The 16,932-nt window shown below is 38.3% G+C and overlaps 1 pseudogene; it reads right to left on the minus strand.

Annotated features, from left to right (window-relative positions):
* Positions 1-201: 201 nt before the first annotated feature.
* Positions 202-697, minus strand: LOC118844205 (annotated as a pseudogene).
* Between the last annotated feature and the right edge of the window lie 16,235 nt (positions 698-16,932).

The following is a 16,932-nucleotide window of genomic DNA, read 5'->3' on the forward strand; positions in this document are numbered from 1 at the left end:
TGATATCTCATAGTCATTAGTTGCCCAATTCTAATTTTTAACAAATTCTTTTTTCTATGAGATTTTGTACCTCCTTTTCCATTTGGATCATTTTACTTTAAAGGAATTCTCTTCAGTGAGTGTTTGCCATTTGCCATTTGGCCATTTCTAATATTTTTTGGTTAAAAGTTAAATTTATTGCAATCATCTCATTTGTAGCTTTTAACTTGCTGGGCATTCAACAGCACCACCATTGATGTCTTCAATGACATCATGAGGATGTCTGCCATCTATGTTGCAGCTCACAGACTGGGATGTTCCAAGTATCTCTTTAGTGGTTCCAGAAAGATATCTTGCCAAAGATCCATGCCTCATCTCTTGAGCAATTTTGAAAATCTCATCAAGACTGATGTTTCCACTGTGTTTAAAAATTTTCTGCTTCTTTATGTCCTGAGGAGGTTCCTTTAAGCCTTTCATAATCGAAACTGAGAGAGAAGGCGCAACCTCAATATGGGCCTGTTTGTTCCGAATGTTGTTTCACCATAATCCTTAGCCCTTTCCAGTCATCAGTTGACTTGGTAATGACATCACCAACATTTTTGGGAGACAAACCCAAGGTACCGATTATGGGGGCCAGAGTTGTTTAGGCAGCAAGTTCACCACCAGTACACTTTAAAAACATAACTTTAATTTCATTAGGATCAAACTTGGGCAGCATGGTGGTGACAAAGTTCGAGGCTTGGTCTGCACCCTGCAAGGTGGCTGCTGGTGTCAGTTAAGCCAATTCTAGTTTTTAAGGACTTGTTTTCTTCTTTTTTAGTTTCTTTTTTATTTTAATTTGTAATTTATTTTTAGTTTTCTAATTAATTTCCACAAGATTTTGAGTTATGAATTTTCTCCCCATCTCTACCCTACCCCCACCCCAAAATAGCATGTATTCTAATTGTAACTTTCCCCAGTCTGTCCTCCCTTCTATCATGCCATCCTCCTCATCTCCTTTCCCCTTATTTTCTTGTGGGACATATCCCATTACCTACGTAACTTATTCCCCAGATGCATGTAAAAATCAATTTTATAATATTTGTTTTTAGAATTTTGAATTCCAAATTCTCTCCTTCCTTACCTCCCAACCCATCCTCCTTGACAAGGCAAGTAATTCAGTATAAGTTATGCATGTATCTTTATGGAAAACACTTCCATAATAGCCCTGTTGTGAAAAATTAACTAAATTGCCTTCCATCCTATTTTGTCCCCCTTTATTCAATTTTGTCCTTTGGCCCTGTCCCTTTTCAAAAGTGTTTGCTTTTAACTACCTCCTCCCCTGTTCGGCCCTCCCTTCTCTCATCCCTCCCCCCTTAGGAATTCCCCCCCTACATTCCTGTAGAGTAAGATACCCAATTGAATGTGTATGTTATTCGCTCCTTAACCCAAATCCGATAACAGGAAGGTTCATTCATTCCCTTTCACCTCCCCCCTCTTCCTTTCCATTATAAAAGCTTTTTCTTGCCACTTTTATGTGAGATAATTTGCCCCATTCAATCTCTCCCTTTCTCCTTTTCCCAATATATTTCTTTCTCACAACTTAATTTTTTAGATATCACCCCTTAATATTCAACTCACCCTGTGTCATCTACCTATCTATCTGTCTGTAGGTATGTATATTCCCTTCAATTACCCTAATACTGAGAAAGGTCTCATGAGTTACAAATATCATCTTTCCATGTAAGAATGTAAGCAGTTCAACTTTAATAAGTCCCTTATGATTTCTCTTCCCTGTTTACCTTTTCATGCTTCTATTGATTCTTGTACTTGAAAGTCAGATTTTTTTTTTATTTAACTCTGGTCTTTTCATCAAGACTACTTGAAAGTCCTCCATTTCATCCATATTTTGCCATATAGTATTAAACTCAGTTTTGATGGGTAGATGACTTTTGGTTTTAATCCTCGTTCCTTTGACCTCCAGAATATCATATTCTAAGACCTTCAGTCACTTAATGTACAAGTTGTTAGATCTCGTGTTATCCTGAATGTGTTTCCACAATACTCGGATTATTTCTTTCTGGCTGCTGTTCTCTTCATTGGCTTTTTGGACCTCTTTTGCCATTTGTGTTAGTCTATTCGTTAAAGTTTTATTTTCTTCAGTATTTTTTGTTCTCCTTTAGTAAGCTGTTGACTCATTTTTCATGATTTTCTTGTATCTCTCTCATTTCTCTTCCCAATTTTTCCTCTACTTTTCTTACTTGCTTTTCAATTTTTCTTGGAGGCTTTGGATGTAGGATCCTTGACTTTGTTCACTTCTGGCTGTATGTTTTGATCTTCTTTGTCCTCAAAGCAAGATCCTATAGTTTGAGTCCTTTTATTCTGTCTGCTCATTCTCCCAGCCAATTATTTGCCTTTTGAGCTCTTTGTCAGGGTATGATTGCTTCCTGAGTGGAGAGTACACTGTCCCAAGCTTCGGGGATTTTGTGCTGCCATTTCAGTGCTACTTCTATTCTGAGGTGGTATGACACTTCTCTCCTGGCCTGTGCTCTGCTCCGTGAGTGCAAATACTCATTTCTTCCATGTAACTACCAAGAGGTCTCCCTCTCCTCAGCCACCACAAGCTCTGCCATGCCAGTGCTCCTCCTCCCCCCAAGGGCCACCAACCGGTATTGGGACCCGGATCCAAGGAGGGCAAAGCAAGAGAATCCTGCCTCAGCACCAGCAAAGAGATCCCTGCACTCATGCTCTGATCAGCTGCTTGATTCCTTCCACCATTTGTGGGCCTGGAGCTGCTGAAGCAGCCACCACCACTGCTGCTGCTGCTGCTGCCCCCTCTGCTGTAGCCACCTTTGCTGCCCTGGATCTCAGGCTAGACCATGCCTTTTTCTCACCCAGGTCCAACAGTTTTCCCACTGACTGGCTATGTTTTCTTTGGCATTTTTGGGTTGAGAAGTCTGGAAACTGTCACAGCTCAGTGACTGAGGGCCTTGAGGCCTGCTCTGCCTGTTCTTCTCAGGCCTGGTCTATCCTGGTGTGGCCCAGGCTGGGATGTGCTCTGCTTCCAGCCCTGTCTGATAGACCTTTCTCAGCGAACATCCAGGTCATATTTGGCTGGAGACTTCTTTCACTCTGTCATTTTGTGGGTTCTGTAGCTCTAGAATTTGTTTGTAGTCAGTTTTTACAGGTGTTTGGAGGGATTTGGGAGAGAACTGAAGCAAGTTGCTGTTTTCACACTGCCATCTTGGCTCTGACCCTATGTACTTGTTTTCTAAAATCAATTTTTGTCCTTCCTTTTCCAAGCTATTGACTCTCTTGCATACCTCTCATTTCATTTCTTATTTTTTCTTCTACCTCTCTTAATTGACTTTTAAAATACTTCTTGAGCCCTTCCATGAAGGTTTTTGGGACTTGAGATAAGTTCATATTCCCCTTTGAGGTTTCACATGTGAATATATTGACCATGTTGATCTCTTCTGAATTTGTGTCTTCATCTTCTCTGTCCCCATAATCAGAATCTACGGTCATTGTCCATTTCTGCTTTTTGCTCATGTTGTTCACCTTACTCCTGGCTTTTAGAGTTGTGCTTCCCTGATAGAGTGCAGGGAGCATTGACCCAAACTTCTTGTACTAGGAGCCTGAGACCTGGTCCTTGGCTTTTTGTGCTGGTGCTTCAGGCGCTGGTAGCTGGAGGTTGTAGGGGTCTGGCAGCTTACCTGGTGCTGAGTTGATTTTAGCAACACTGGAGCTCTGGGGAGTTTGGCACCTGAGGGATGCTTGCTCACCTGGGCCTTGCACTTGAATGTATGGCTCTTGCTCATCCAGGTCTTGCAGTAGAATTTTTGGCTGCTGGAGGATGTTTGCCAGCCTGCAGCTGTGTTTTCTGGAATTGTGCTTCCTGGAGTTGTGTTGAATCACTGGGATATTTGGCTGCTGAAGAATGCTGAAACATGTTGTGGTATTCCAAGCTAGTGTCTAATGATTCCCCTCTGAGGTACTCATGGGTCCTAGTGTAGGTGCCTGCCTGCTCCACCTGGGGTTAAGAATTTCCCCCTGTTGGGGAAGTGTGGCTTGCCACTGGCTTGCTAGGATACTTTTCATCCTGTATTGCCCCAGAGCAAGGGGCATCTTTCCCATTAATCCCCCAAGCTTCCTGGGCTACAAGACTGCCACACCCTGTCTTTCTGGTGGCTTAGCTGCTCAAGATTTTCCCTGTGGTGATATTTTATGGGCTTTCAGAGGTCAAAAAGGGAGGGTGACATCTTGCCATCTTGGCTCCCAGAAATGGAACACTTCACTGACAATTTCAACAGCCACGTATCTACACAGTAAATTTTAGAAGAAGCTCTAAATTCCAAATTAGTATATCTTTAGATATAAATGATGGATTGTTATATTTTTTTCCTAAGAACTAGTATGATAAGTTCAAATGGATTCATTTATAGAATAAGTCATTAAATAATATGTGTCTGGGGTTATAACAACTCCTGAGTATCATCCATTGATGTCTCAATGATTTATTTAGTTCATTTTTATAGATGCTCTGAAACCAATGAAAACATAGATTCTTCAAGCATTGAGAAAAATATTTGTTAAAAATGTGGTTTAATGTCTTTGCATTTACTAGAAATTTGCATATTTTATTTTCTATGTGAATGCCAAAAAATCAAAAGTCAATTAGTAGATTTATTTTAATAAATTATATAGAAAAAGTCACATTCTAAAGTTTTTTTTTTCTAATTTTAATTGCTATAATATAACATAATGCTCAACTGTCTCCAAAATTGGACCTGTTCCTTAGTGCTGCCAATTCTGTATATCCATACTACCAGTATGATTAAACAATCTTATGTTAAGTCTGCTTGGTTGATGTTTGGACCAAAGTGAAATTATTGCTAATCTTAGATTCCCAGGATTATTCCAATCTTTCCATTATTTAAAAAAAGTTTCCACTATTTACGTGAGATTTATTGTCAAAGCAACATCTTTATAAACATCGTTCAAGGTTCCTGATCTAATTTTCTCCTAGCTCTAAAAAACATCTGTTATTTAATGAATTTTATTTTCTTTTTTTCTTTTAGTTAATTAATGAGAGGAGGCAGGGAAAGAATTTTCATATGGCATCAAATGAGGTTTTCAAAAAATAAGCATATATGCACAGACATATACATGTACACATTTGTTTTATATATATGTATATATATATATACATACATATATTAAATATACAGATAGATAGCTATTCAGCATGAAATTCAACTTAATTTATTAAGTACATGCTACAATCAGAGTCCTGTGTTAGGTAATTGGGGAAATAAAAAAAGTTTAGATAAATCATAGACCTTGTCCAAATAAAGCTTATCATCTAAGGTATTGAATTGTGGGGGGGGGGGGGGTTGATGAAAAAAATATAGATAATGGTGAAACACAGAAACACATGATGAGTGTATTAAAGAGAAATAATACCAAATTCCATAAGAAAGCTGTAAAGGAAGGGTAGTATCAACTAGGGAATCAGAGAAGGTTTATTGAATTTCTAGTATTTAAGTTGGGCTACATGTGTTAGGAAGAACTTAATTAGTACCTAGAGGAAGAAAATTGCTATAGTTTGGGAAAATTCTAGATGTGTAAAAGAAGAGTTTAAGATGTATGTATGTATGTATGTATACATATGTATGTGTATATGTATGTATATATGTATGTATATGTTTATATGCATGTATATGTATATGTGTGTACATATATATATGTGAGTGTATGTGTGTATATTTATGTGTGTGTGTATATATATGTATGTATATATATAGTGCTGCTTTCCTAAAACTGGCTTCAATATTTCAATTCAGGTTAGGCAGGGAGCAAAGCCAAGGTATCAGACTAAAGGCACAGAATCACCTGTGCTCTTCCAAAATCCATGCCCCCCCCCAACTTTAAAATAATACCTTTAAAATAACACACACACACACACACACACACACACACACACACACACACAATCACAGTAAAAGAAATTTCCAGATAAAGATATCCTGGGAGGTTAATAGAAAATGTCTCAGAGGGGTGAGACAATTTAGAAATCTGATCAAAAGATTATAATGAACCTTTTGCTGGCACTGGTTGCAAGACTCTTTCACAGTGTCTATACTGTGATTGCAATCCTTGGGAAAGGATGAGCATTAGCTGGGGCAGGTATCCTGGTCACAGTTCCAGTGGAAAAGAATTCCTGTATTGGCTTACCAACCGGAGCATAAGCCAGGAGAGCAGTGACCACATATCTCCTTAGAGCATACCTCATTGAAAGTACAGAAAATTACAGATCCCCCTAAACTAGCTCACAGAACAGTAACAGAAAAAATGTGAAGCTTGGGACAGTGTCCTCTGTACCTTGGGAACAAAGCCCAACTTTAACATTAAGTTCAAATTGAAGAAATAGGCTGGAAAAGTTAGCAAAAAACAAAACATAACCTAACCATAGAAAGTTGCTATGGTGACAGGAAATCTCAAAACACAAACTCAGGGGACAACAAAGTCAACTTCATGCAAAGCCTCGGCAAAAACAATGTGAATTGATATCAGCCCCCCCAAAAACAAAACAAAACAAAACAACAATCCCAGGAAAAGCCTGAGTATATTTTAAAAATTAAATGAGAGAGGTAGATGAAAAACTGGGAAAGGAAATGAGTGATATGAGAAAATGATGAAGAAAGAGTCAAGAAACTCTTGAAGGCAAAAAAAGAGTCAGGAAAATACTGAAGAAAATAATACATTTAAAAACAGCATAGTCCAAATGGTAAAAGAGGCACAAATAACCACTGAACAGAATTCCTTAAAAATCAGAATTGGCCAAATGGAAAGAAAAAGATATACAAAAATTAATTAAAGAAAATAACTTGTTAAAATGTAGATTTGGCCAGTTGGAAAAGGATATATAAAATCTCACTGAAGACAATAATTCCTTAAAAATTTAAAATTGTGCAACTGGAAGTTAAGGATTTTATTAGATCTCAAAAAACTCATAAAACAGAATCAAAAGAATGAAAAAATAATTGAAAAAAATGTGAAATATTTCAATGGAAATAAAAAAACTGATCTGCAAAATAGATCAAGGAGAGATGATTTAAGAGTTATTGGACTACTGAAAGCCATGATAAAAAAAAAAGGCTAGACATCATCTTTCAAGAAATTATCAAGGGAAACTTCCAATACAAATAGAGAGAATCCACCAATTATCTTCTGAAAGAGATCCCAAATTGAAAAGCCTCAGGAATATTATAGTCAAATTTCAGATCTCCCAAGTCAAGGAGAATATCTTGCAAATATGCAGAAAGAAACATTTGAAATATCATGGACCCAGTTTCAAGATCACACAAGATCTAGCAGCTTCTACACTGAAGTCGCAAAAGGCCTGAAATATGATATTCTGCAAGACAAAAAACTGGGATTAGAAGTACCCAGCAAAACAAAGTATAATTCTTCAAGGGAAAGTAATGAAGCAGAACATTTTCAAGCATTCCTGGTGAATAACAGAGCTGAATAGAGAATTTAACTTTTAAATACAAGACTCAAGAGAAGCATAAAAGGTTAACAGAAAAGAGAAATCATAAGGGATTCAATAAAGTTTAATGGTTTCCATTCCTACATTGGAACATGATACTTGTAACTCCTAAGAACTTTCTTATCATTAAGGCAATTAGAAAGTGTATGCATAGACAGAAGGCAAGAGTGTGAATTAACTGTGATGGGATAATATAAAAAATAAAATGAAGTGGTGAAAAAGAGCAATGTATAGAGAGATGGGGGAAGGGATAGGTATAATGAGGGAAATTATCCCACATAAAAGATGAATGAAAGGAAAATCCTTTATGGTGGAGAGGAAGTTTGGAGGGTGGCAGACAATGGTTGAACCTAACTCCCATTGGAATTGGATCAAAAAGAGAATAATAAACACTCAGGTGAAAGTAGAAATTTATCTTACCCCACATGGTAGTAAGATAAGAGGGGAACAAGAGAAATGGGAGCTGGAAAAAAAGAGGACAGGCTGGGGCAGACAGTGGTCAGAAGCAAGAGACTTTTCAAGAGAGATGGGATGAAAGAAGAAATAGAAGAATAAACAGGGGAAAATAAGATGGAGGAAAATACATATTAATTATAACTATGAATATGAACGGGATAAATACACTTATAAAATAAAAGTAGACAGCAGAATGGTATAAAAACCAGGATCTTAAATATGTTGTTTACAAGAAACATGCCTGAAGCAATGAGATACATAAAGAGTAAAGGTGAGGGGCTGTAGCTGAATATATAAATGACTCAGCTGAATTAAAAAAAAAAAAAAACAGGAGTAGCAGTCATGATCCCAGGCAAAGAAAAAGCACGAATGGATCTAATTAAAAGACATTAGCAGGAAAAATATTCCTAATTCTTAAATGTACTTTAGGCTATGAAGTAATATAACTACTAAATATATATCTACAAATGGTAGAGAATCCAAATTCTTAAAGAAAAAAAAATGAATTATAGGAAGAAATATACAATAAAACTATTCTAGTATGGGACCCCAAATTTCCTCTCTCAGAACTAGATAAATATAACAAAAAATAAACACAAAAGTTAAGGAAATGAAGAGAATTTTTTAAAAAGCTAGATATGATATACCTCCAGAGAAGATTGAATTGGAATGGAAAGGAACATACCTTTTTTTTCTCATTGGCATATGACACCTACACAGAATTGATCATTTGTTGGAACATAAAATTCTCACAACCAAATGAAGAAAAGCAGAAATATTAAAGTCATCAATTTTAGTTTGTAATGCAAGAAAAATCTCATTCAAAAATGTGTTTTGAAAACACAGATAAAAAATAATTGGAAACTAAATAATCTAATCCTGAAGATGAATGGGTCAAAGAACAAATCATAGGAACAATCAATAATTTCATCAGAGAGAAGGACAATAATGAGACAAAATATGAAAACTTATGATATAGAGCCAACACAATACTTAGGAGAAATTACATATCCCTAAATACTTAAATAAATAAAATAGAGAAAGGGTAGATCAGTGAATTGGGCATGTAACCAGAAAACAAATTCCTAGAAAAAAATAATAATCCCAAATAATACCAGATTAGAAGTCATGAAAATCAAAAGACAGATAAATAAAATTGAAAGTAAGAAAATCACTGCACTAGCTCATGAAATGAGCTATTACGTAAAAAACAGAATAAATAAGGGGCAGCTAGGTGGTGCAGTGAATAGAGCACCAGCCTTGGAGTCAGGAGGACCTGGTTTCAAATGTGGCCTCAGGCACTTGACACATTTTTTTTAATTTCTTTATTTATTTTTAGTTTACCACATACGGTTCTACATAGTTTTGAGTTCCAGATTTTCTCCCCTCCCTCCCCCGTCCCTCCCCAAGATGGCATGGAATCTCATATAACTGTCATGTATAACTTCGCATTGAATTAATTTATGCAATAGTCAAGTTGTGGAGAAGAATTTTGACCAATGGAATGAATCATGAGAAAGAAGAAACAGAACCAAAAAAAAAAAACCCAAAAACAAAAACAAAAGAGAAGCAAAAAAGGCGAGCATGTAGTGTGCCTCAATCTGTATTCAAACTTCACAGTTCTTTCTCTGGATGAAGATAGCATTCTCCATCGTGAGTCCCCTGGAGTTGTCCTTGCCCCTTAGGTTGCTGAGAAGAGCACAGTATGTCAGGGTTGGTCCCCACGGGATCCATATATCTGTGGCTGTGCACAACATTCTCCTGGCTCTGCTCCACTCACTCAGCATTATGTCGTGTAGGTTTTTCCAGGTTGTTATGAAGTCGCCATCATCCGCTTTTCTTATCGCACAATAGTATTCCATCACCTTCATATACCACAGCTTGTTCAGCCATTCCCCAATTGATGGGCATCCCTTTGATTTCCAATTCTTGGATACCGCAAAAAGAGCTGCTATAAATATCCTTGTACATATGGGTCCTTTTCCCGCTTGTGTGATTTCTTTGGGATATAACCCTAGAAGTGGTATTGCTGGGTCAAAGGGTATGAACATTTCTATAGCCCTTTGGGCATAGTTCCAAACTGCTCTCCAAAATGGCTGGATCAGCTCACAACTCCACCAGCAATGAAACAACATTCCAATTTCCCCACATCCTTTCCAGCATTTATCATTTTCCTGTTTTGTTATTTTAGCCAATCTGACAGAAGAGATGTTGTATCTAAGAGTTGTTTTGATTTGCATTTCTCTAATCAGTAGTGATCCAGAGCATTTTTTCATATGCCTATAGATAGCTTTAGTTTCTTCCTCTGAAAACTGCCTGTTCATATCCTTTGACCATTTCTCAATTGGGGAATGGCTTGTATTCCTATATATTTGGCCCACTTCCCTGTATATTTTAGAAATGAGGCCTTCATCAGAGATACTAGTTGCAAAGATTTTCTCCCAATTTTCTGCTTCCCTCCTAATTTTTGTTGCATTGGCTTTTTTATACAAAAACATTTCAATTTGACATAATCAAAATTATCCATTTTGCATTTTGTAATGCTCTCTATCTCTTGTTGGGTCATGAATTCTTTACTTTTCCATAAATCTGATAAGTAAACTATTCCTTGCTTTCCCAAATTACTTTTAGTATCAGCTTTTACTCCTAAATCATGAACCCATTTTGACTTTATTTTGGTATATGGTGTAAGATATTGGTCTATGCCCAGTTTTTGCCCTACCATTTTCCAATTTTCCCAACAGTTTTTGTGAAATAGTGAATTATTAGCCCAGAAGCTGGTCTCTTTGGGTTTATCACAGAGTAGATTGCTAAACTTGTTAATTTCTCCTACTTTTGTACCTATCCTATTCCACTGACCCACAACTCTGTTTCTTAACCAGTACCAGGCCATTTTGATGACTGCTGCTCTGTAATACAGTTCAATATATAGTATCGCATTTAGGGATATAAAACTTCCCCTAACAACTGCTTTTGCTGCATCCCATAAGTTTTGGTATGTGGTTTCATTATTGTCATTCTCTTGAATGAAATAATTAATTGTTTCTCTGATTTGTTCTTTGGCCCACTCGTTCTTTAGAATTAAATTATTTAGTTTCCAATTAGTTTTTAGCTTATTTTTCCATGGTACTTTATTGAAAATGATTCTTATTGCATCATGATCTGAAAAGGATGCATTGACTACTTCTGCTTTTCTGCACTGGATTTTGAGGATTTTATGCCCTAGGACATGGTCAGTTTTTGAGTGTGTGCCATGTACTTTTGAGAAGAAAGTATATTCCTTTTTATCCCCATTCAGTTTTCTCCAGAGGTCTATCATATGTGCCTTTTCTAAAATTCTGTTTACCTACTTAACTTTTTTTCTTATTTATTTTGAGGTTAGATTTATCAAGTGCAGAAAGGGGGAGGTTGAGGTCTCCCAATATTATAGTTTTGCTGTCTATTTCTTCCTGTAACTCCCTTAACCTCTCCTCTAAGAATTTGTGTGCCTTACCACTTGGTGCATATATGTTAAGCAATGAAATTTCTTCATTGTTTAAAGTGCCTTTCAGCAGGATATAATGTCCTTCCTTATCTCTTTTAATTAAATCTATCTTTACTTTTGCTTTGTCTGAGATTAGGATTGCTACACCTGCTTTTTTTACTTTAGCTGAGGCACAATATATTTTACTCCAGCCTTTTACCTTTACCCTATGTGTATCCCCCTGTTTCAAATGCGTTTCTTGTGAACAGCATACTGTAGGATTATGGTTTTTAATCCATTCTGCTATCTGCTTCTGTTTTGTGAGAATGTTCATCCCCTGCACATTCAGAGTTATGATTTCTATCTGTGTCTTTTTCTCCATCCTAATTCCCCCTGTTTATGCTTTTATTTCTCCCTTTCCCCTTCTCCTCGTCAATAAAGTTTTGCTTTTGACCGCCGCCTTCCTCAGTTAACACTCCGTCTTTACTCCCCTCCCTTATCTTACCGTTACCCACTTGCTATTTCTCCTCTCCCTTCTGACCACCCCCCCTCCCTTTTTCCCCCCTTACCCTCCCACTTCCTGTAGGACGAGTTAGATTTCTAAACTTATCAGAGTATTTTATTCCCTTCTTGAACTAGATCAGATGACAGTAAAGCTCAAATACTGCTCTTCTCCGTCCCTTATTTCCCTCTACTATAATATGTTTTTGTGCCACTTCATTTGGTGCTATTTACCCTTTTCTACTACCTCCTTACCACTTCCCTCATAGCCCTCCCTTTATATGTCTTACTTATATTTTATATCTTTATATCAGTTATTTTATACAGGCATTCACAACCTATGTATATCCCTTTTAATTGTCATAATAGCTGAACCATTCTCAAGACTGACATATATGTGTGTGTATATATATATATATATATATATATATATATATAATACATACATAAGATGATATAATCCCACATAAAGATGTAAACATCCTGCCCTTATTGGTTAATAAGGTTTCTTGGGTTTTTCCCCCTGGTTGCCTTTCTATGTCTCTCTTGAGTTTTGTATTTGGAGATCAAATTTTTCATTGAGTTCTGGCCTTTTCATCAGGAAGGTCTGGAATTCCCTTATTTCATTGAATGTCCATCGCCTTGCCTGGAAAATTATGCTTAGTTTTGCTGGGTCATTGATTCTTGGTTGTAGTCCCAGTTCCTTTGCCCTTCGGAATATCACATTCCAATTTCTCCTGTCTTTTAATGTGGAAGCTGAGAGATCCTGCGTAATCCTGACTGTAGTTCCACGATATTTGAATTGCTTCTTTTTCGCTGCTTGCAGTATTTTCTCCTTGAGTTTATAGCTCTGAATTTTGGCTATAATATTTCTTGGTGTTTTCAGTTTGGGATATCTTTCAGGGGGTGATCGGTGAATTCTTTCAATGACTATTTTGCCCTCTGGTTCTAGGACCTTTGGGCAGTTGTCTCTGATCATTTGTTCTAAGATACTGTCAAAGCTTTTTTTTTTATCGTGGATTTCCGGTAGACCAATAACTCTCAAATTGTCTCTCCTGGATCTATTTTCCAGGTCAGTTGTTTTGCTAATCAGATATTTCACATTTTTTTCTATTTTTTCATTCTTTACGTTTTGTGTTATTACTTCTTGGTGCCTCATAGATTCATTAGCTTCCACTTGCTCAAGTCTAATTTTTAATGAGTTAGTGTTTACATTTTGGTTTTGGGTCTCCTTTTCCAATTGGTTGATTTTGCCTCTGGCTGTCCTTTTCTTTCTCTAGAATCTGAATCTCCATATCCTTTTCACCAATCTTATTCTTTAGGGACTTGATTTCATCAGTGAATTTTTTTTCCGTTTTTCCATATTTTCTTTTAGCTCCCTAATTTGGTTTTTAAAATCCTCCTTTAGCTTTTCCAGCAGGGCTTTTTGGCCTGGAGACCATTTCACATTACCTTTTGAGGTATCAGACGTGTCTATAGTGTCATTACTGCCTTCTTCCGTATTGGTATTTTGATCCTGCCTGTCTCCATAAAAAGAATCTATTGTCCTCGGTTTTTTTGTGTTCTTCTTCATGTTGGTTTGCCTTTTGCTGGCTTTACAACGAATTTCTATCTGTGGGCCTCAGGACTCTCTGTCCCAGCTTTCTTATTCTGGGGGTTGTGAGTCTAGAATTATAACCTCCAGTTTCCTGAGGTGTGGGGGAGGGGTCTGGCTCCCTGGCGTCTCACTCCCTGTGGGTGCTCTCCAGCACTTGCTTTTCAGCAATGGTCTCAGCTGTTTGTTGTTTGAGCTGATGTCTGGCACTTCCCCTGGGGGAGCAAGGTTACGTCTGCACTCCTGGCGTTGACCCCTGCTGACTCTGCCCCTATGGGACTAATGAACTTCTGCTATTTGACCACTGAAGCCCCACTACTTTCTGCTCAGTTCCAGCGTTCTTTTTTTTCCCCCGAGGGTTTCTCTGGGTGGGGAAGGGAGTGATTAGAGCTGTTTACCTGGACATTAAGAACTCCCAGAAGTTCAAGAAGGGGTTTAATACGTTTGGGCTGCAAACTTCTGGAGACGATGTTTCATGGGTGGCGTTGCGCTGCCTCTCGTGGCTTCCACAGACTGCCATCCCGTGTTGGGAGGTCTGGGGGTCTCCGCCGGTTTCGGGCACCCAGCTTTCTCCCAGCCCGTCTCCCACGTGGATTTCCTGGCCAGCCGCTTCCGCTTTGGTCTGGAGCAGCTCCGCACCGAGCCCTCTCCAGGCCTACAGGTTCGTGCCTCCGGCCTTTCAGACTCTCCCAGCTCGGAAATTTGCCCCACGCAGACTGCTCGCAGTTTCTGACTCTCTCAGATCTGCTCAAATTCACTTTTTTTATAGGAATCTGGCAGACCTTATGAGAGAGCTCTGGTAAGACGCTGCCTTCATGGGGCCATCTTGGCTCCACCCCCCGCACTTGACACATTTACTAGCTGTGTGACCTTGGGCAAGTCACTTAACCCCAATTTCCCTGACTTCCCCCCTCCCAAAAAATTAAAAGAATAAAAAATAGAATAAATACACCATCTATTAATTTTATTTAAAAACAGAAAAAAGAAAACTTAATTATTAAAAATACAAAGGATGAATTCACCATTGTCAAAGTGAGCTGACTGAATATGACCTTGTCTCTAATCCCAGACCTATGGATTTCCTGAGACTGACCAGACATTCTCACTTCCAGCCTCTGAATAATTTGAAAAATGTAGCAAACTCTTCCCCTTAGCCATTCCCAAGCTTTCTTTATGGATTTTTGCTTGTTATGCAATGTAACTTAGCCTGTGAAACTGTGAGATATCCCAAATCTCTCACAATTGCAACTTGGCCATTCCCCCTGCCTTAGCACCCTTTACAAATAAACTTCCCTGCCCTTTCTTGGGTACCCCAGAACTTGCTGTGTGGCAACTTGAACTGCAACTCATTTGCCCTAATTGAATATCTCAGTTTTGCTATGTTGGCTGTTTTCTCTTGAATTCAAATTGACACCAGCAATCAAATGAAATTAAAGCAATTATTAAGAGCTATTTTTCCCAATTATATAGCAACAAATTGAAAAATCAAAACAAAATTGATGAATATTTACAAAATACAAGTTGTCCAGGTTAACAAAAGAAGAAATAAAATGCTTTAATCACACTTTAAAAACACTTTAATAACACAAATTAAACAAGTAGTCAATGAGTAAAAGCACCAAGACCAGATGGATAATCAAATGAATTCTACTAAACATATTTTTAGTTAATTTGTTTATTTTTGGCTTTCAACATTCATTTTCACAAGATTTTGAGTTACAAATTTTCCCTCCATCTCTCCCCTAGTCCCTACTCCAAGATGACATTCATTCTGATTACCCCTTTCCCCAATCTGCCTTATCTTTTATAACCCCCCACCTTATCCCCTTCCCCTTACTGTCTTGTAGGGTCAGATAGATTTCTATACACAATTGCCTGTATATCATATTTTCCAGTTGCATATAAAAACAATTTCTAAGATTTGTTTTTAAAACTTTGAGCTCCAAATCCTCTCCCTGATTCCCTTCCTTCCCCAATTGAAAAGGCAAGCAGTTCAATATGGGTTATACATCTGTCATTATGTAAAACACTTCCATCATACTCATGTTGTGAAAGAGTACCTCTGCCTACATCCTATCCTGCCCCACCATTTATTCTATTTTCTCCTTTGACCTTGTCTGTTTTCTTCTGACTGCCCCCTCCCCCAAATGGCCCTCCCTTCTGTCATTTCCCCCCTCTTATCACTTTCCCCACTACTTTCCTGTAGGGTAAGATATCAAAATCAATGTGTACGCTATTCCCTCTTTAAGTCAAATGCAATGAAAGTATCTTTGCTCATTCCCTTTTTCCTCCCCCTTCTTCCCTTCCATTATGATAGTTTTTTCTTACCTCTTTATGTGAGATAATATATGCCATTCTATTTCTCCCATTCTATATCTCCCAATATAATACTCTCTTACACCTTAATTGTCCTTTTTAAATATCATCCCTTCATATTCAACTTACCCTGTGCCCTCTGTCTATATTTTTGAGCATCTGCTTTTAAAACTTTCAGTTCTGGCAGGTGGAGCCAAGATGCTGGCTGGAAAGCAGGGACTTGAGTAAGCTCCCACCCAGGTCCCTCCAAAAACCTATAAAAATGGCTCTGAACAAATTCTAGAACTGCAGAACCCACAAAACAGCAGAGGGAAGCAGAGCTCCAGCCGAGCACATCCTGGATGTTCAGGGGGTAAGGTCTATCATATGCACCTGGGAGCAAAGCGGAGCAGAGTCCAGAGTGGGCTGCATGAACCAACAAGACTGGGAGCAAGGCAGAAGAGCCCCTAGCACCCTGAATCAGTGAGCTGTGGCAGTTATCAGACTTCTCAACACACAAACACCAAAGACAACAGAGAAGGTTAGTGGGAAAAGCTCCTGGGACAGAGCAAAAGGAGTTCGGGGTTTGGCAACTACCCCAGGGGCAACGGAGGTGGTACAGCTACAGAACTACAGCTGCAGTTGCTTCTGGCCCCAGGCCCACCTAGTGGAAGGAATTAAGTAGCAGAACAGAGCAGGAGTGCAGAGCCTGCTTAAGATCTGTGTCGCAGTCCTGGTTGATGGTTCTTGGTGGAGGAGCAGCACTGGTGTGGCCAAGCATGCTGTGTAGCTCTGAAAACAACAGTGCAGCACTTCAAGCTTGAAACTAAGTACTCTCTACTCTACAAGCAGTCATACCCTGATGAAAAACTCAAGTGTCAAGTAAGTGGGCTGGGAACATGGCCAGGCAGCGAAAACAGACTCAGATTCAGACTCAGACTTTGGAATCTTTCTTTAATGACAAAGAGGACCAAAACATACAGCCAGAAGAAGTCAACAAAGTCAAAGAACCTAAATTAAAAGCCTCCATGATAAACATAAACTGGTCTCAGGCCATGGAAGAGCTCAAGGAAGATTTGGAAAAGCAAGTTAGAGAAGTAGAGGAAAAAT

This window comes from Trichosurus vulpecula, chromosome 1, assembly GCF_011100635.1.
Source record: "Trichosurus vulpecula isolate mTriVul1 chromosome 1, mTriVul1.pri, whole genome shotgun sequence".
In the NCBI taxonomy this organism is placed as follows: domain Eukaryota; kingdom Metazoa; phylum Chordata; class Mammalia; order Diprotodontia; family Phalangeridae; genus Trichosurus; species Trichosurus vulpecula.